The sequence below is a fragment of the Lissotriton vulgaris genome, chromosome 3_1, assembly GCF_964263255.1.
Source record: "Lissotriton vulgaris chromosome 3_1, aLisVul1.2, whole genome shotgun sequence".
Classification (NCBI taxonomy): Eukaryota; Metazoa; Chordata; class Amphibia; order Caudata; family Salamandridae; genus Lissotriton; species Lissotriton vulgaris.
The window spans coordinates 543,793,227-543,814,179 of record NC_141689.1 but is presented as its reverse complement, the minus strand read 5'-3'; positions in this window follow the sequence as shown (position 1 = coordinate 543,814,179).

The following is a 20,953-nucleotide window of genomic DNA, read 5'->3' as shown; positions in this document are numbered from 1 at the left end:
ATATACTAACATACAAAACACTTTAAAAAAATTGATATTATTAAAAAATCGATATATTTAATGCCTATAGTGTATATTTCGATATTTTGACTTCTATATTTTGAAAATCGATATTACTTACCTTAAATTCGATATTTTTAACCACTATATTGTGTCCATTCGATATTTTGTCCATTCTATATTTTTACTTCGATATTATGTCCATTCTATATTTTGGAATAGATATTATGACTGTTTACCATCCAAAACATGTCAACATTCATTAGCAGCTATTTCCCAACACGCTCAAAAAGCTTTTGACTGACTGCATTGGAGTTTTCTTTTCTCTACCCATTCTTAGTTTAGTTTTGAACAAAAATTAATTCATCTAGTTTGTCTTCTATATTCTCCTCCTAAAGCATAACCTTTTGTTAATGGATTAATTTCTTCCTCCTTCCATCTTCACAAAGGAGTATAGTAAAGGTGCCCCCTTCCCCTCTTCTCTTCATTCTTGCACTCAAATCCTTTTAATCTAAATTCAGGCAAAATAATACTACACATGGCTTTAAATAAGGAGATAAACAGATTAAGTTCTCAGTTTACGCTGACCATATTCTTTTATGTATGCCCTCCCCTAACTCCTCATTACAAATCTTTTTAGACACGGTTTCCACCTTTGTCACACCTTCGCGTTATAAACTTAATCCTAAAAAATGCAAGATTCTTTCTCTTAATAAAGGGTGCTTTAAACCTGACTTCTTATCTTTAGACTTTCTTTGGAATCCAGTAAAAATCAAGTACTTAAGTCTGTAAAAAGATACAGTAAAATTTAATTCTGCTACTCTTCTTTCAACTTTTTCTACCCTTCCTTCCAGATGGAATCTATTGTTTCTTTCTTGGTGGGGTAGGTCGGATTCTATTAAGATGGGGTTCATTCCTATCACTATTTTTTATCTCTCTGCAATTCCACTTAATATTCTGTCTTCTGTTAAAAAAAATTATATATATATATATATATATATATATATATATATATATATATATATATATATATATATATATATATATATATCGAACAAATCCCTTTCCCGCGGGAAGGGGAATGAGTCAGCACTCACAGGTTTCAGTTTCCCAAGTTTCTTTATTTCGTTGTCAAAAACTCCAAACAGCAACACAAAACCAACGCGTTTCGCAACAGCAGTTGCTTGATCACGCAACTGCTGTTGCGAAACGCGTTGGTTTTGTGTTGCTGTTTGGAGTTTTTGACAACGAAATAAAGAAACTTGGGAAACTGAAACCTGTGAGTGCTGACTCATTCCCCTTCCCGCGGGAAAGGGATTTGTTCGATAAATTAAAGCAGGGCTCTGCTTTGGAGTCTTAGCACCGGTGAGGAGAGCGCCAGAGGATTGTAAAACGGAGCCAAATTGGAGGAGATATATATATATATATATATATATATATATATATATATATATATACTATCTTGATTGCTTTTTTATGGAACAATAAAAAACCCTCTATGTCTCTCACCAGACTACAAGGTTATAAAGGGGAGTACATTTTCCGGATTTTCATCCATACCATACAGCTTTCTTTTTGTTTAAATCAGCCCTTTACCATGAAGATCAGTACACAAATAGGCACCCCTTATGTACGGAGCTAGAGTAAATTTTTATTCAACCATTTTCGTTTTCAGAATTTTTGTCATCCACTTAGCGTCCTTCTTCTATGTCACTTTCTATCCTCAAAAATGCATTTAGGTCATTACGCCCCATATATATTTCTACTTTTTCTGTCATCGGTCAATTTCTTTATTCCTTGATTTGGTGCAATAAACGTATAAAATGTATTATAGAACTGTCTTTTGGAAATCTTTACAAGCAAAAGGTTAATTCAAAATCACAAGTTTGTCTCCTTTACTCAAGCTCAATGTTCCTTTCAATTACCTAATTCAAATAAAACCAAATTTCAATTCCTAATCTTGGCCATTTCCAAAACCTACTATGCCCTCCATCTGATCACCACTCCTGCATCCATCACTTCCCCCCTCCAACTATTGCTGTCAACATTCCCTACAGCTTCCTGTATCTATATCCACCTTACTCCTAGACAAAAACAATATTGGAGCTACAGTGGGAAACAGACTAACAGCTTCTTTACCGCCTTCTTTATGGAATAAAATATAACTCAAGATTTCCAAAACCTCTCATGCTGCTCACACAACTCAAACGTTACTTTTAATTTACAACTGACTTATGGTTACCTCAGTTACCTTACACAAGTTTAATCCCAATATCATCCTGTTGGTTTTGTAACATCTCTCTTGCAGATATAAACATATATTATTTGAAAGCCCTAACACCTATCAATTCTGGTTAAAAGTTTGGACACAAATCATTTCTACGTTCTGACATACAAACCAGTGTTTAGATAGCCTTTCAGATGATTGGAATAATAGTCAACAAATAATAAAAAATTGGAAAAATTCTCTAAATATATCTTTTCAAGCATGGTGGTATGGTGTTTGTTACAATTAAAGACCGGACAAACTATATGCCACACCAATGTCTCTTGCTATCAGAAGAGACATGCTTTGGTCACTAGTATCAGTTTTCTTAAATTCCTGGGCACTAACTACAAACCTACCAACCCTCAACAGAAGAAGTATCTAAACCTCCTTGACTTCCATATTTATTCAACTGATTTTCATGCCAATTGTATTATTTTATTCAGTTATTTCACTGTCAGATTTACTCTACATTGTTGTGATTTTTACATTTTTCTATTAAGTCCTTTTTTCACTATATAAAATGTTCTTGTTTTTACTCCTCTCTTCCCTCTTTTTCTCTCTTTCCATTGTTATTTTGATACATAAGTATAAGTATTTTATTATATGTCAGGAGATATTTTAATGTACTTATTGTACTGTTGATCCATCATATTGTGGAATGGTATGCTATTTTCTTTTCATTTTTCTGTGCAATAAAATGTATCTTTAAACTTAAAAAAGAAGTGCTGGGACTCTTTATCCCAGAGTACCTGTGTGCTGCTGAAAGTATAGCACTCCTGCTGAGAAGGGCTGGTACTCTCCCGTAACATTTAAGACATACAGGTACTCAGTACAGGAACAAGGGCGGCTTAGACAAACCAATTTCCTTTGGTTCACCAAGGAGCCTGGGGCACTATTGAGCAAGGGGAGCCCACATAATAGTTGCAGCATATGCTGCCAGTGCTGCCAAGGCAAAGCTGCCAGTATACCTTCCAGGAAAGAATGAGGGCATATATATTCAGACTGAAGAATAATCAAGACTTCGCTTACAAAGGCTAATCAGTTACAAAGAGGTTCTAAAACAATGTTTACAAGGCATGAGTCATCAACAGAAGACTAGAGGGTCCCTGAGCGAGCTCAATATGTATGGAGAAGGGTGCAGGGAAAAAGCAAGGTATATAGCAACAAAAACTTCTCCAAACCCAGTTATTTAAAATATGGCCCTTAGGGTGGACGTTTGGGCTGTGGTGCGGACCTGAGATCTTGTGAGCTCTTTAAAGAACTTCCAATTATCTATCTCCATCAGCAGTATCAGTTTGGCCCCTAGAGTATACACCTCTTTGGGAGTACTCTCGAACGGCATTTTTCAGAGACAACGCCCCATGTGGGACGCTGGGACTCGCTAGCCAGGTCCTATTTTGAGTTTTTTTGGAACCTTTGGTACCCTTTTGCCATCGTATCTTACTTTGGTTTCCCTGACTGAATCAACACGTGCCCAGGGACTGTTTTTCAGTCTTGATTGTGTCGTAGCTAGAAAATCCACTAGAGCAGCCCTTCTTGCAGAGACCTTTGAAGCATATTCCCATCACACCTCTGGTTGTATCTATTGAGAATTGAGTACCCTGCACACCATTATCAGAAATAATGTACATTCTACAGCTGGCCGCCTGCCATTAATCAACTTATATTCAAAGTACCCTGATGAAGGAATTCTCTATCCTATAGGCACCTCCGAAATGCGCGTCAACGCCTTTGAAAAATGTACTATTGATGATTTGATTGACTGTGAATGTATTGAGTATTGTCCCATGTGTTTTTGTTTTTTCCCTTTGTTATCACTGTTTATTCTCCATTGTACATGTGTTTACTTGTTTTGACCCTGTGGTAAGTCTTGATACTTGCTTTATGTACAAGATGTTATTATTTTTTCATAGTGATGTGGGTGGTGATCTTTAACATTTTTTGTGTTAACTATTTTTATATATGTCTCTGCTTCTGAATATGTTTATATAATGAAAAAAACATATATGCTAAAAAAGAAAAAATGATCTATCCACTATATTTTTATACTTGTGAATAATACAAATTTCAAACCATTGGTGCTGTTGGACATTTGCATTGGTATCATAGACATATTGCCGTATTTTAAATAGCTGCGTTCGGAGAAGTTTTTGTTGTTATTTACCATGAGTCATCAACATTACTTCAAAGAGTGGGAGTACTGATGTGTTGTAAGTATTTAGTGCAGCCATACCTCAGTGCCTTGCTAGAACAAAGAAACGAAGGGGTCAATTAGACCCTGGTGGACTGTCTGTGGGTCTATCAGGGGGGGAAATGTCATGGCCTCTGCTACCTTGGCAGTGAAGTGTGTGCTCAGGGCTGTCTTTTGGCATGGGCGTGCTGGGAGCAGGCCAAGGGCGCCACTCTTCAGAGGGGGTCACAAAGGTGTCTTCATTGTGGTCCTGAAGACAACAGCATCCCTCTCACTTGGCTGTTTCAATTGAACTGCTTGCAATCTTTTTTTTACCCGCTAAAGGGACCATTTTATACCCAATTAGCCCCCTTGCTTCCTCATCCATTTCCCTCTCACCCCCTGCTTCCACACAATGACACCCCTATCCACTAAACCTACAACTTGGCACCAGCGTGATGGAGCTAAATTGTGAATGATTCAGGCTAGTTCAGAGGAGGTGTTTGTGTTCGGAAGGCAATCACTACTATATTGTAATCACCATGCGACTGACCTATGAACACAATATGGGCCCCTGCTGCCTCATTTTATTCCTCATAAATATCCAGTCCTAGGATGCTTGTTTCCAGTTCGTGCAGGACCTGTTATGGTAGTTCGGGTTGTACTGTTTCCATAGGGAACAGGGTCAACACTGATTCCCAACTAGAATGGTGTAGTGATAAAAAAAAACATTGGATTTAGACCCAGAACTTTGACAGGGGGTGAGTGTTTGGCATTGTTCAGCATTCCGTCCATCAATTGAACTTTCTCATTTGTCACCCCACATGGGACCGGTATGCCCAAACGTGGGCCCTTGCCCGCCATGCCACTGAATTCAAGCTATCTTGACCGATGAGTGGTGATACCCTGAAACCAGCCCTAGGATGTTTTTTTTTTCCAGGGAGGACCTGGCCTGGCAGCTCGGGCTGCACTGTTCCCATGAGGAACAGGGTCAAGACTGATTTGCATATGGCTAGGTTCAAACTAGAATGGCATGGTGAGCATAAAGTTTGTGGATTTAGGCCCAGATCTCTGACTGGGGGTGAGTGTTTGACATTGTCCAGCATTCCGTCCATTAATTGCTCTTTTTTCATTTTATTCACCTGCAAAACCAAGGGCGACACATTTCTATCTGCCCAGAATGACACCCAAGCAAGGACCAGCTCTGTGTCTGCCCTATTTAGTGAGCCCTATCTTCCTTATTTTTAATAGAACATTTCTTTTATTGATGTTTTGAGTGGCATTTATGACACCCAGGAGTTCACTCATATAGTTATGCAATGTTACTGAAAAAATACCCATACATTTGTTGAAGGGATTTCTCTGTGTATATAATACATGGGTACTCACAAACCTTCTCTCTGGGCCAAATTTACAGTGTGGTTTGTGTCCAAGGGCTGCACTGGTGGGGGCAGGGGCAGTGGGGGAGGGGGTGGGGCTTGAGCAACAAACTGACCATGAGGTTGAACTGAGGTCCCTACAGCGGACGCCTTCGTCCACTGAGCCACCAGACCAGGCATACACACATCTCTCTCTCTTTCTCTCTTTCTCGCTCTATCTCTCTCTCTCTCCCTGACTCCCTCTCTCTCTCTCCCCTCTGTCTCCTTCCCTCTGTCTCCTTTCCTCTCTCTCCCTCTGTCTCCCTCCCTCCTCTGTCTCCTTCCCTCTCGCTCTCTGTCTCCCTCACTCTGTCTCCCTCCTCCCTCCCTCTGTCTCCTTGCCTCTCGCTCCCTCTCTCTGTCTCCATCTCCCTTTCTCTGTCTCCCTCTCTTTTACTGTCTGTCTCCCTCCTCCCTCTGTCTGTCTCCCTCCTCCCTCTCTGTCTCCCTCCTCCCTCTCTGTCTCCCTCCTCCCTCTCTGTCTTCCTCCCTCCCTCCTCCCTCTCTGTCTTCCTCCCTCCCTCGTCCCTCTGTCTGTCTCCCTCCTCCCTCTCTGTCTCCCTCCTCCCTCTCTGTCTCGCCTCTTCCCTCTCTGTCTTCTTCCTTCCCTCCCTCCTCCCTCTCTGTCTCCCTCCTCCCTCTCTGTCTTGCCTCCTCCCTCTCTGTCTTCTTCCTTCCCTCTCTCCTCCCTCACTGTCTCCCTCCTCCCTCTCTGTCTCCCTACTCCCTCTGTCTGTCTCCCTCATCCCTCTGTCTGTCTCCCTCATCCCGCTCTGTCTGTCTCCCTCCTCCCTCTGTCTGTCTCCCTCTCCCTCCACCTCTCCCTCTGTCTGTCTCCCTCCTTCCTCTGTCTGTCTCCCTCTCCATCCCTCCCTCTCCCTCTGTCTGTCTCCCTCCTCCCTCTGTCTCCCTCTTCCCTCTGTCTCCCTCTTCCCTCTATCTGTCTCCCTCTCACTCCCTTTTCCTCTGTGTGTCTCCCTCCATCTGTCTCCCTCTCACTCCCTTTTCCTCTGTGTGTCTCCCTCTATCTGTCTCCCTCTCACTCCCTTTTCCTCTGTGTTTCTCCCTCCTCCCTCTGTCTGTCACCCTCTGTCTCCCTCATCCCTCTGTCTCCCTCCCTTTCCCTCCCTCCCTCATCCTCCCTCCCTTTCTCTCCCGCCCTCTCTCGCCCTCCCTTCATTTCCCGTCTCCCTCCCTTTCCCTCCCTCTCCCTCTTTCTACCTCCATTTCCCTCCCTCCCTTTTCCTCCCTCCCTCTAACTCTGTTTCCCTCCGTTTCCCTCCCTGTGTCTCCCTCCCTTTCTCTCCCTCCCTCTGTCTCTCTCCATTTCCCTCACTTCCTCTCCCTCCCTCCATTTACCACCCTCCCTCTGTCTCCCTCCCTTACCCTCCCTCCCTCTCCCTCTTTCTCCCTCCCTTTCCCTCCCTCCCTCTCCCTCTGTCTCCCTCCATTTCCCTCCATCCCTCTCCCTCCCTCCCTTTCTCTCCCTCCCTCTGTCTCCCTCCATTTCCCTTCCTCCCTCTCCCTCCCTCCATTTCCCTCACTCCCTCTGTCTCCCTTTCTTTTCCTCCCTCCATTTCCCTCCCTCTGTCTCCCTTCACTTCCCTTCCTTTGTCTCCCTCCCTTTCTCTTCCTCCCTCTGTCTCCCTCCATTTCCCTCCCTCCTTCTCCCTCCCTCATTTCCCTCCCTCCCTCTGTCTCCCTCCCTCTCCCTCTGTCTCCCTCCATTTCCCTTCCTTTCCCTCTGTCTCCCTCTCTTTCTCTCCCTCCCTCTGTCTCCCTTCATTTCTCTCCCTACCTCTCCCTCCCTCCATTTCCCTCCCTCCCTCTGTCTCCCTCCCTTTCCCTCACTCCCTCTCCCTCTATCTCCCTCCCTTTCCTGCCCTCCCTCTCTCTATATATCCCTCCCTTTCTCTCCCTCCCTCTGTCTCCCTCCATTTCCCTCCCTCCCTCCATTTCCCTCCCTCCCTCTGTCTCCCTCCCTTTCCCTAACTCCCTCTCCCTCTGTCTTCCTCCATTTCTCTCCAACCCTCTCCCTCTGTCTCCCTTCCTTTCCCTCCCTCTCCCTCTGTCTCCCTCCCTTTCCCTCCCTCCCTCTCCCTCTGTCTCCCTCCCTTTCCCTCCCTCCCTTCATTTCTGCCCTCCCTCTACCTCCCTTTGTCAACCTTTGTCATCTCACCCTGCCTGTGTGTGCCCGGGCAAAGACGGCTTCCAGGGCACACACACAGCTGCACCGAGCACTTCACAGGTCTTTAAAAGACCATTTGTATGTTAATGAGGCTTTGTTGTATTTCACCTCTTCACCCCTGGAGCGCCACTTTGACTATCACTGGTCGCCCGGCCCCCACAGAGCTGCACAGTCTCTTAGACTCGCGCTGCTGCAACCAGCAGTCTTTTAAGACACTATTCATTATTTTTTTTTAAAACACAGGTCCGATGTCTGAAAGGTCCGCGGGCCGCCGAGGAAGGCTTGCTGGGCCACTAGCGGCCCGCTGCCCGTACTATGAGTACCCGTGATATAATACATTGCATAAATACGTTTCTGCAATATACATATGTTCAGACTATTACGGTAACAAGAACAATTGCTCTATATCAAATATATCTTTAAACATTCTAAGAACAGTTCAAGATGTACATAAGTAACCTGGTGACTGCTGGTAGAGTCAGTGTGGTCTGTCAAATGGAGTAAGGAAGAGGGGATTAGGCCGAGTACACCAGGGTAATTGACTAGTGTATTTTGTCACTGTGTGCAGGAGAGGTTTACTTGATGGTTGGGGGGCCAAGGCAAACTGGTGTCACAGCCACATTCATAGTGCAATGCTCACAATTCTTTGCCAGTCTGGTGAGTGAGATGAGGTCGGTGGCCCTGTCCTTGCAGTGGATAGATCTTCCTACACTGCCATAATGCCAGCGCATAGATCAGAGAGCCCCAATGTAACAGGGGGGGGGACACTGACAATTTCCAGCACATTGCTATTCTATGCTTGCCCAAGGCCAATGTCATCCCAAGAAATTATTGTGATGGCTTTACTGGCAGCAGAGGGGGAGGTTATCCCTAGGAGGTAAAGAAGACCATCTGTGTGGAGTGTAGTCCCTAGGGCCTTGGAGAGTACTTCTGTTATCTTCTCCCAATAGGGAATCAGCTGGGAACATGTCCATACCATGAGGATAAAATTGGCTGTATTGTCTTGGCAGCGTGAGTCTGAAGCCCCTTGATACATATGCACCAATCTGTGATGAGTAGTGGTGAAGAAAGTTAAACTGAGTAAACCTGTTTCTGGCATTCATGGAGATGTACTTCAGGACCCCTAAACATTGTGTCCATTGTTTGTCTGTTAGTGTCGTGGATAGCGCCTCATCTCAATAGGTGCCATGAGGGGTAAGCCCAGGGGGAGACCTCCGCTCCGACGGCAGAATGTGTGGACATTTGCCTCCTTTGAGTTACACGGTGAAGGCTAATCTTCACACACTCCACAGCGGAGCGGAGTTGGCCAACCCCCGCCTCCACCCTCCTATATTAACAAGTCATTCTACATTACTTAAAAGTAAATTAAAACCACTTACCTGTACTTCGGCATCCCGGGGCTGCCCTCCTCCTCTAGGTAATCCTTGAGAAACTGTGCATGCACGCTTGCCCGCGCATTTCTTGCAAAAAAAACCCATGTGTGAGCGCACGCCATGCGCAGTTTTCTCAAGGATTACCAGATGTCGATGAAGAGGAGAAGGGCAGCCCAGGGACGCCGCAGTACAGGTAAGTGGTTTTAATTTACTTTTAAGTAATGTAGAATTACTTGTTAATATAAGGGGGTGGTGTGGCATAGTGGAGTTCCACGGAGTTTGCTTGCAACTCCGTGGACCTCCTCGTAGCCCCGCTACTTCCACCACGCCCAGGGTTAGTGAGAGGCGGTCTTCCTTCCGCTCATAGGAAATTGTATAATAATGTGACAGTGTGGCGAACAACACTGTGTAAGCACTACCTGGAGGAGGTTGGATGTGCCTGGTTCATCATGCGTTGTATGCCAGACCGCATGTAAATAATGTGTTAGCGAGGCGAAGAGAAGAAATAACCAGGTGGTACACCATAGTCATCTACCAGATTCTCAAATGTTCAGAGGATTTTGTCAGTGAAGAGGTCTCCCCATGTCATAAGACCTGAGTTTATCCATGCGGTGGCCTCCAGTCTGGAGCCCAATTATATGTGGCCCCCCAGCACCCAGAGAGATAATTGAGGCACCCTATTGGGTGTGAGGGTGCTTCTTAAACAGATTGGTATTCCAGCAGGAGTGGGCTGTGTGCATGAAGATATTTCCAGCCCTTCTGGGAACCACTCCATCCGAACCCAGCAACCATTCCAGTACCATGGGTGGGTGTATTTTATTTCACCAATGGCCCAGTTCTGACATATTTTGGCCAGCCAGCCAATGAGTAGGCCATTGTAACTGGGCAGCTGCATAGTGATATTTGTAGTTTGGGGCCCCCAAGCCACTCTCTGTTAGAGAGGCATACAGTTTATGAATCGCCACTTGCTTCCAATCGTGGCAATAGAATGGAAAGGGCCGAAAAAAATATAGCAATGTAGAGAAAAGCAAATTGTTTTGGATAGTTATGCGACCCATCGGGGAAAGTGCCACTATTTATCGCCTTACCTATTTTACCGTCTAACAGATCCCTTTCAGATTGATAAATGCGGATCCCCAGGTATTTAAACGTATCACAGACCCAAGGGAGTATGGTGTTGGGAAGTGCCCCTCGTTGGTCTGGGGAAAGGTATGTCAGTGAGAATAGAGGGAATTGCCCTAAATCACCTTTAATCCGGAGGCGTCCCCAAACTGCTCTAGTAGACCCATGAGGCTTGGAAGTCCTGTGGCATCCTTGCGAAGTTATACCAGTGCATCGTCCGCGTACAAAGATATTATTTGCCAATGATTGTGTGCCTGTATCCCCCAATTAATGGCATGTTATTGGAGTGCGCAATCCAGTGGCTCCATTGCTAGTGTGAAAATAATTGGGGATGGTGGGCAACCCTGTCGGGGACCGCGTCCGATACAGAATGGGTCACAGAATGTGGAACCGATTTTCACATGAGCCACGGACGAATTACATAACAGATTAACCGATTTGAGGAATTTAGGCCCTATCCTGAACCTACCAGGAACCTCCAATAAATAACTCCAACTCAGGGTGTCAAATGGCTTCTTGATATCTAGGGATTCTACCCAAGGGTGCACCCCATCTAACGAGCTCGGTCCATTAACATGAAGAGCCGACCCAGGTTCAGGAATGTATTCTGGCCCAGGATTAACCCGTTTTGATCTTGATGTAATACATGTTGGACTATTGGGACCAATCGATTGACTAGCACCTTTCCAAAAATGTAGTAGTCAGAGTTCAGGAGAGAAAGTGGACGGTATGATCCCAAGAGCAATGGGTCTCTGTCTGGCTTGGGTAATGTAGAAAGAGATTGGCACGGAAAAAAATGTTTTTTAATTAAATTTGTACTTCATTGCATAGTCAATGTACACACAGCACACATCGCCTACAACCCGGAGGCCGGCGGCAAAAGTAGGTAGCATCTGCTCTAGGCCTCAAAACAGTATACACAGCCTCAGTGGCAGCATCCCGGAGGCCTGGCGGCGTAAAAGAAACAGTATCATGCATGCATAGCACGGCCATCAAGCAAATATGGAAAAAGTGTGCCGTGTAGTACAACCCAGGACCACATTACTTGGTGTTGCTGTGGTTCAGATAGTGCGTCTGTGCATAACAAGTCCTCACGCTAAAAATCTGCATTCTCCATGTAACAGTATAGTCATTCCTACCGCTAACCTAACCCCCCCACCCCCCCCCCCCCCCCAACAACCAGCCCACTCGAACATGTGCCTACCTAACCACTTGTGTTATCCATGAACGTCTAATGACTAACACTATGCCCTACGGTTACAGATCCTACATACCCACGTGTATGAAGATGTCCCCAATGTCCATGACCACCAACTGCCGGACTCATGTGTCACACTCCCTGACCTCGGCCACCCCACCCAATGCCAGCGGCAGCCCTGGAGGACCAGAACTCCACCTCCCCACCATGCCATAGCTAGATGTGCAGAGCGTCCCTCCCCAGAGTCTCTACCTCCTCCTCCTGTACCTCACCCATCTCCTCCCTCTCCGAGTCCGGGTCAGTCTCCCCACTATCCTTGGCGCACAAATAGGTCTTATATAGCCCCCAGAAGTTCTTGGGCCGATTTTTTGGAGGCAGCAGCTCGCTGTACGTCTCCGACTGCGTGCAGCAGTATAGTAAGTCCGCAGCCCACCTTTTCTTGGTCGGTATCGGCCCTCTCATCCAACATATAGCAACCAGTCGTTTAGCGGTCAGCCAGGCTATATCCGCCAGGCGCCTCAAAGCTACCGGCAGTGTCTTGGAATAGCCCAGCAGTGCCAGGGCCGGACATGGAGGGATGTCTACGCCCAACATCAGACCCAGTTCAGTGAAAACCCCCTGCCAAAATTTATAAATTCGAGGGCAAGACCAAGCCATATGAAGAAAGTCCGCCGACGGGAGGTGGCAACGCTCGCACTCCGCCGAGCCCCTCAATCCGTACCTGTGCAACCTCTCCGGCGTGTAATAGACACGCTGTAGGTATTTGAAATGTACCAGTCTATGCCTGCTATTGAGCGACACCTTTCTGGTGTTTGTGCAGCAATATTGCCACATCTCATCCGTAATCGTCAGCTGTAAATCACTCTGCCACGCTAGCCTGGCTTTGGAGATCGGGCGTTGCATGTGCCGGTCCCCCAGTTTCTTGAGGTTCGTGACCAGTTTGCTGGACGATGGCGATTTCATCACATAAGTGAGTTCCAGCACTTCCGGGGGTTCCGCCAATTCCGGAGCAAGAAACTCCTGAAGTGCACTACGGACCCTGTGGTATTGAAAACTGTGCAGCAGCGTCTTCCCGGTATGTGACTGTAGCACCTGTTGGAGAGTCTTCACTGTGCCATTCAAGAAGAGATCCCCCATCTTATCTATGCCTAGTTCATGTAGTGTCTTAAGTACCCCCTTCTCAGTCAACGGGGCAAGCCATACCACCCATTCCACATGCATGAGGGGTGAGTACAGTATCTCACTTTCCCGTGCGCGCACCAGCTCATGCCAGGCGTGATTCGTAGACGCTATAGAGTCCAAGATCCCAGTTCTGCGATCAGCTGGGTGGCATATCGTAGCTGGGAGAGGAATGGGGTCCGCAAACAGACGTTCTAGTTTCATGTGCCGGATATCGGGGTTCCCATGGAACCAGGTGTGAAGGTGTGCCGCCTGCGCTATTCTGTAGTACCGCTCCAAGTCAGGAGCCCCGAGTCCCCCCCGGTCATAGGGGAGCATTAAAGTCTGCCATTGGACCCTGGGCTGTTTACCTCCCCACGCAAGTCTGATAAGTGTCTGCGTGAGATGCCGGAAAAAGGCCCTAGACAGCACCACCGGGATGTTGGTGAAGAGGAAGAGGAACCTGGGGAGGACCACCATCTTCATTATCGCTATTCTTCCCATCAGAGACAACGGAAGCCTGCACCACACCTCCACGTCATCCACAAGTTTAGTGTACGCCACCCCATAGATCTCACGCACAAGTATCTCGGGGTCAGTATGCAAGCGAATCCCGAGATAGCGTATGGAGTCCGTGGTCCACTGTAGTGGGTACTCCGAGTCAAACGGGTGAGTCACCGGAGTCAGGGGAAGCGCCACTGATTTGTCCCAGTTGACTCGTAGGCCAGACAGTGCACCGAATCTCACCACCTCCCTCAATACAGACGCCAAGTTCTCCTCCGGCTCTCTAACGTACAACAGTGTATTATCGGCATATGTAGATATGCCAATCTTATAGGTGGGGAAGTTGATCCCCTCGAACCCATGATATTCTCTAATCGTGCACGCCAGTGGTTCCACTACCAGGGCATACAAAAGAGGGGAAAGGGGGCAGCCTTGCCTAGTACCCCTACTGATCGCTATCGGGCGGTGACCATATTCCCTAGTTTCAGTCTAGCCGACGGTTTGTAGTATAGGGCCTCCAACATCTGCAAGAAAGGTTCACCCAGTCCGTATTTCCTCAGAACCCTGAGCATGAACGGCCATTTAACCGAATCAAATGCTTTTTCCATGTCTAAGAATATGGTGACTGCCTTATTTTCCTGCCCTACGTGTTGTATGGTGCCTAACACCGTGCGAATATTATACGTCAAATTCCTAGCGGGGACAAATCCAGCCTGCTCCGGGGCAACTAGCTCGGGGACCAGTATGGCAAGCCGCGCAGCCAAAACCTTCGCATATAATTTGGCATCGACATTTATCAGGGAGAGCGGTCTATATGAACCACATTCATTGGGGGGTTTCCCCGGTTTCGGTATTGTGATAAGGAGCGCTTCCCTCATAGACTTTGGCATGCTGCCCTGCTGGCAAATATCTTCAAAAAGAGACATCAAGTGTGGAATAAGCTTATCTTGGAAAGCCTTGTAGAAGGCCACAGTAAGCCCATCGGCACCTGGAGCACTGCCTGATCTCATTCCCTCCAAGATCTCTTCCTTCTGAATTGGCATCTGAGAAATTCCCTCTGAAAATTAGCGAGGAAGGGCATATTGATATAACTAAGATAGTCATCAATTTCCTCCTCGAGCTGGCCAGACCGTGATTGATAGAGCTTAGTATAGTAATCTTGGAATTCAGCAAGTATGTCGCCCTCCTCAGTGACCACCTCCCCACTGGATGTAATTAATTCCTCAACCACCAACTGCGGCCTGCTGTTGCGCATGAGTCTTGCCAGCAGTGAACCAGGGCGATCCCTCTCCCCGTAGGTGCGTGCTGTGGCATACTTCCCCATGTGCTGTACTTCTCTATCAGCTTCCTCGTTAAATTCTATTATCAGGGTTTTAATCCGTTCCTCAGTGTCAGTGTTCCCTGCATGTCTAGATTGTCGTTCCAGCTCAGACAGTTGCGTTTCTAAGTGTTTCAGCCTCTGCCTAATAGATCTGAACACTATCCACTGACCCCACATTAGTCTCAAAGTATGTGTCTATGTCCTCGCCAAGTCCCCTCTAAAGACCTCGTCTAGGAGTGAATATGGGGGAAACCTCCATGTGAATGGGGGAATTCTCCTAGCCGGAGCATCTAACAGCAGCAGTAATGGCGAGTGGTCCGGCAATGTACGGGGCAGTATCGCACATCCCTTCACTGAGTTGAGAAGGGAGTGAGACGCAAACCAATAGTCAATTCTCGTATGTATATTATGATAGGCCGAATAATGTGTGTACCCTCCCCTCCCTGGGTGTCTATGGCACCATACATCCACCAGATCGAGCTTTATCATTTCAGTCTGCATAAGCAACGCCGAAGCCGCCGGACAGCGAGCCGTGCCAGCCAACCTATCCAGATCCGGACTTAACACAAAATTGAAATCACCCCCCATAACAATCTGGAACCCACATACTGTCTGCACAAGTCTGCTAGGGAGGAGTAAAAGGCAGGGGTGTCATAGTTGGGACCATATACATTCACAACAATTAAATCATGACCTTTCCCCACACAGCGTGCAATTAGATAACGACCCTCCGGATCCACGATCATCTGCAGCAACTTCAGTTGTGCTTTGGGGTTAGCCCACGTGATCACTCCCCTGGCATGCGTGGTGAAGCCCGCTGCTGCACAATTACCCCCTCACATTCCAGGTTAGCACTCTAAGAGAGTTGGGGCCGCCCTCCAACTCTAAGACCTCAGTGCCTGCCATTCCAATAGAATCTGTTTAGTGAACTCGTACACAGTGGATCGCAGACACACTCCAGTAGTAGGCCTAAAAACATCCCAACTGCTCCAGCTGAACATACCCAACCTGTTCAGAGAAGAACACCCACCCCCCCCACCCACAGCCGACCACCCCCAAACAGGTCAGACAGACCCCGCTACCACCCATCTTCCCCCCACACAACAAGTCAACCCAACAAACCCATATGTGGCTCTTGTCAGAGCCAAAGGCCGAAAGCGCAGGGGCAGAGGTTCCCAGCCAGACAACAGTTCAACTCTAGTCCGTTACTGCAATGCCTAGATACTCCTCCACCCTGCCCCCTAATAGCAATCGGCACCCTTGATCGGTTTTGTCATACAGTCCAGTAAGTGAACTCCCGCTTGTGGGAGGATACAATCCGCATAAACAAGTGTTTAGCAGACCCAACGTCTTTCAATTTCCCTTAAACAGGCAAAGCAGTGCAAATATTAACCAGAAAGTTCTCACCCAGTAGTTGTCTCATAGTGGGCCTGCACACGCCCTTCGTGTTCCAATGTCTGTCGTGCAACACTTGTCCCGCAAAGGTTCCGTACAAGTAGTCCAAGTCCCTTTTCGTCCCTGCGAAACATCTTGGGGCGATCCAGCTCGGCTTTCGTATTCACTCCTGCTCTTCCATGTGAGAGGTGGCATCGGCGTCCTCTCGTTGACTCCTCCGACTGTTCCGCCGTTCTTTAGCCCACTCCTTCAGCGACTTTTTCAGCTCCGTAGGATCAGTGAAGAAATGCGAGGGCCCCTGCCTATTGATACGGAGTTTCGCGGGGTACATCATGGCGTAGTCAAGCCCAAGGTCTCTCAGTTGTTTTTTGTACGGAGCAAAGCGCTTCCTCTCCTCCTGCACTTTTGCCGTGAAGTCCAGGTATAGGGAAATGTTCATGCCCTCATATTGTAGGTCTCCTTTTTCTCTGGCCAATCGAAGCGCTAGATCCCTGTCACGGTTGTTCAATAGTTTCGCTATAATCGGCCGCGGAGGCGCTCCCGGTTGTGGCTTCGGCCCCAATGTGCGATGAGCCCTTTCCACGATGAACATAGGGGAGAAGACGTCGTCCCCCAGCAATGGCCGCAATAACTTTTCAACAAACAGCTCCATTTTGCCAGTTTGGGTAGTCTCCACCACCCCAGTGATGCGAGCGTTGGAGCGCCGAGAACACGCCTCCAAGTCCTCAGTCTTGTCTTGAATGACCTGTAGGAGTCTGCCAAACTGTTTGCGATCTTTATCCCAGTCTGACTGTGCCTCCTCCGTCAGACGTCTATCCGCCATGTCGAGCCATTCTGCATGCTTGTCGACTCTTTCAGACATGCGATCCATGCGATATGTCTGGGCATCGAGCTTAGTACCAATCGACGCCATGCTGTCCTGGAGGCCTTTTTCCATCGATACCAGCATTTCACGGATATCCGCACACAATGAGCTGTCCGGGGCAGCGCTGCGCGGTGAAGTTTCGGGGGCCATCACCTCAGGTCCCTTCGCCTTACGTTGGTCAAACGATAGTTTGGGTTGTGTCCTGTCGCCTTTCCCCATGGCGTTCCTAGTAGACATCAAGGTGAGCCGCACAGCCGACTGCAGTGTACAGCAGGGGGGAGCCAGTGGCGACAACTGGAGCTGCTCAGTCAGTTAGTGCCAAATAGCAGTGTGTTGCGCAGCAAGAAATTGTGCCCAAAATGGCGGCCGTTCGCAGGACTGTAAGAGTAGGCCCAATCGCCAGATTCTTCTACCGTGAAAGCACTCCCTTTCCACCACGCCGTCCAAGTGCCGGACAGAGGGCCACCGCCGTCCTGGACCACACCACACTCTCGACACGGCGTCCGTCTGTAGGCAGTGGGGCAATAGGATATCTCCCCAAGGGGGGGCAATCAGCCGATCACCGTCCCGGGTGGCTAGCGCCCTGCAAACACCACCACGCGAGGCACCTTGTTCTCCGCTTAGATGATCGCCAACCTGCCCCACTTCCACCGGAGGGTAGTTTGTATCAGCACTGCACAGCCACCCGTGCCCGGCGGCAGGTCTGTCGCACCGGTCCCTCTTTAGTGCGCCACGCCGCACATAGCGTGACGTAGCCCGGGCAGCTCTGCAGGAAAGTCCGTGGATGCCGGCCTGGTCCGGCCTGGTCCACCCCGGCGAGGTCTCCTCACCAGCAATGCTACATTGCACCGTTTTTCAGCGGGACAAAGATCTCCAACTGGACTGGAGCGTAGTCTGGAAGTTCACACCAACTTTTAGAGCTAGTTGAGCGCCTAAAGGATAAATTTGACGGATGTTAACGGGGCTCAGGCGAGGAGCTCAGCGCTCACACGTCTCTCATGGACGCCGGCAAGCTCCGCCCCCCCCTTTAAAAAAAAAACTTTTTTAATAGACCTTTCCAGTGTTCCTTTTATGAGGGCTAGAGTATCAATTTAATATGCTCAGGAAGAGGGCAAAGTAATATTTGTCAACTATTCAAAAAAACGTTTCTCTTGCAGAATAAACATTATTCCAAATACTAATATTAAAGAAAATATAAGGATCATTACACAAACTATTTTCACTCCAGGGGACCAGGAGGACCACACGGGACCATGGGAATTAGGACTAGGAGCCGGAAAGGGCTGCTCCTCCTCAAAAATGGGATGACAAAAGGGGTACATTGCTAAAAAGTACTTGAAGAAATAGAAGCCGCTGTACAACCAGCCAGAAGGGAGTCTTCTCCCTGTGTCCTTCTGAGCCTCACAGGCAGGCTCCTATCGTCCATCAAAACGATGGAGCTGCGCAACTCAAGAAAACAATCACGGCCCAGTTTTAAGAAGAAAACCACGATCCTGTCCAGTGTTTTAGGCAGTGCACCAGTATTCTTCACTTTAATCTAACAGGCACCGAGGGCACAGCACCTGTACCCTGAACTCAAGTCCTTCCCTAACTTCTGTGTTGCTCCGCTGGCGCACTGCTCTTTTGTTGGGCCACAGATTGTACCCAGTATGCCCAGGCACCTCTTGATCAACAAACAGAGGTGCAGACTTGCGTTCACTTAGGGACCAGGACTCAGAGGTCTGATGCTGGAATATCTGAAGCAACCCTTGTTTCAAAAGGGATCACCTCAAGCAAAAGCCTCCTTGCCGTCCTTGTCAGTCTCTCAGCTGGGCATCAAAAACTGGATCTATGCAAAGAATTTTCCATCCTGATGTGTGACCCCATCTTTCGTCCAAGACAGTAGCAGGGGTACACACTTCTTCCAGTCTTCCACCTTCACTGCTGTTATAGTTGCCAACAACGCCTGCGCTGGTTCTCTTCACCTTGGCTTCAAGCTGGACTGGTGCTGACTCCCCAGGCTGGATCTGATGTCCGGACCCCTCTGGCAATGGTTGTAGGGCAGCAGATATTTATTGTTGGTCAGAACAAAAAATCTTTAGACAAGGCATACAAATAATCTATCAACAGAGAGGATACTCTATTTCCAAATACTTTTTTAGGCTTGGGCCCATACATTAACAAGGCACCCTGAGAGTAAAAAACACCATGGAACCATTAGCGAGTACAAAAGGAACCTCCTTGGTGAACTGACAAGAGTAAAATGTTACACTATTTAAAGCAGCCAAGGAAGTCTATGTTTATTTACTAAATTCTGAGGGAAAAAGAAAAACAATACAGACATACTCTAAATCCTTACATTTGTGTATTCCTATATTATTTATCTGAAGAACCTCAAGAAAGGGAATTTTTAGAACAAGCATTCTTTTGTGCTTCTTGTCTTAACAAGCTTGTGTTTCATAAGTCATAACCTTTCACTACTTGTACAGGACTGCAGACACTTCTAAAAAAAAATTTCATATGTACACAACACCTACATTTTACGCTTAGGACCATGAACTTATGTTATGGGTGCTGCGGGAAAATCTAAAACGGCTAATTTAACAGGGATTCTTATTACATAAATGACTAACAAAACCTCAACACAGTAGGTTCATAAACCGCAATCTAGACTACTCATCCTCTCATAATTTCATCAGACAGGATGGGCAGTAACATGGCGTATTTATTTATTCATTTTATTAATGCTAACAATTATTTTAAAACAGTATTACTGAATAGCCAATTAGATGTCTCTTGGCCGTTCCTAGACAGCTTAGACAGGTTCAAGAGAGAGTGAGAAAAAGAGAGAGAGACTTGTGGGGTCCATACAGGACTTGATTGTGTGCTTTCCGCACCACACTTCCCATAATGCACAGTCTCATCGGAGCCTCCCATCGGCGGGCGTGTCATATGGAAATTGGAGAAGTGTGTCAGCGGGTGCGCACACTGCTTCCGTTAAAGCCCCTGAAGAGAATCAGATGGAGCTTCGAAACGCGTTGGGCAGATCCATTACGGAGCGGCATCTACAAGCGGATCCCCGTCCTCACCTACACATAAATCAAGCTGCTGCTCATGTGCTACTCAAGAGATGGACAACCTGGAGCGACAATTTACACGCGGCAGTCCAGCCGCGGAGTATGCACCACCCCGTTATCCTTGGGGGTCACGGAAGTGAAACAGCAGCCGTACATGGGATCGAGGACGGGCCCACTTGTGGGGTCCATACAGGACTTGATTGTGTGCTTTCCGCACCACACTTCCCATAATGCACAGTCTCATCGGAGCCTCCCATCGGCGGGTGTGTTGTAGGAGAGTAGGGTCTGCAATCCTATGATCACCCAGATTTTTCGCTTTTGTTTCACTGGTTTACGACTTTCTCTGGCTGTGGGCCTGCTAATCAGACCCACAGCCTGGCTGTTCTCTTTCTAAATTACGAGATGTACCCTAGGTGCATTTACCAATTGGTGCTGGGCCACCTTATCAGACCCCGTAACACAGGGCATAGGTGTACCCAGGGCCGCCAGGAGCTGCAGCATGTATTATGCCACCCCTGGCTGGCCTCCTAAATTTGGCACAACTGGCTGCACGACAGCTGGGGCGAAGTCGTGTAAGCACCCTTCGCTTTAGGTATAGTAGTTCTATATCTAACCATACAATGGACACCCGAGTTCCTATCAGTCACTCCTATGGCAGGCCTTAACAAACCTGAAGGCAGAGTGCGTGGGCTCGTGTGAGCTAGGTTCAGGCCCGAGCCGAGCCCGGTTGCAGCTTGCGGAATCAAGACCCAATGGCTGTTCCATGATAACGCGTACCATATCGGTAACTTCGGTGTCGCATTATCAAGGCATGTCGAGTAAGGTGTCATACGAATCGGGGTGCTGCCCTCTCACCAATACTGGCGATGAGGTTAGCATTCCACCCTTCTAGAGGGACACGACATGTACGTAACTG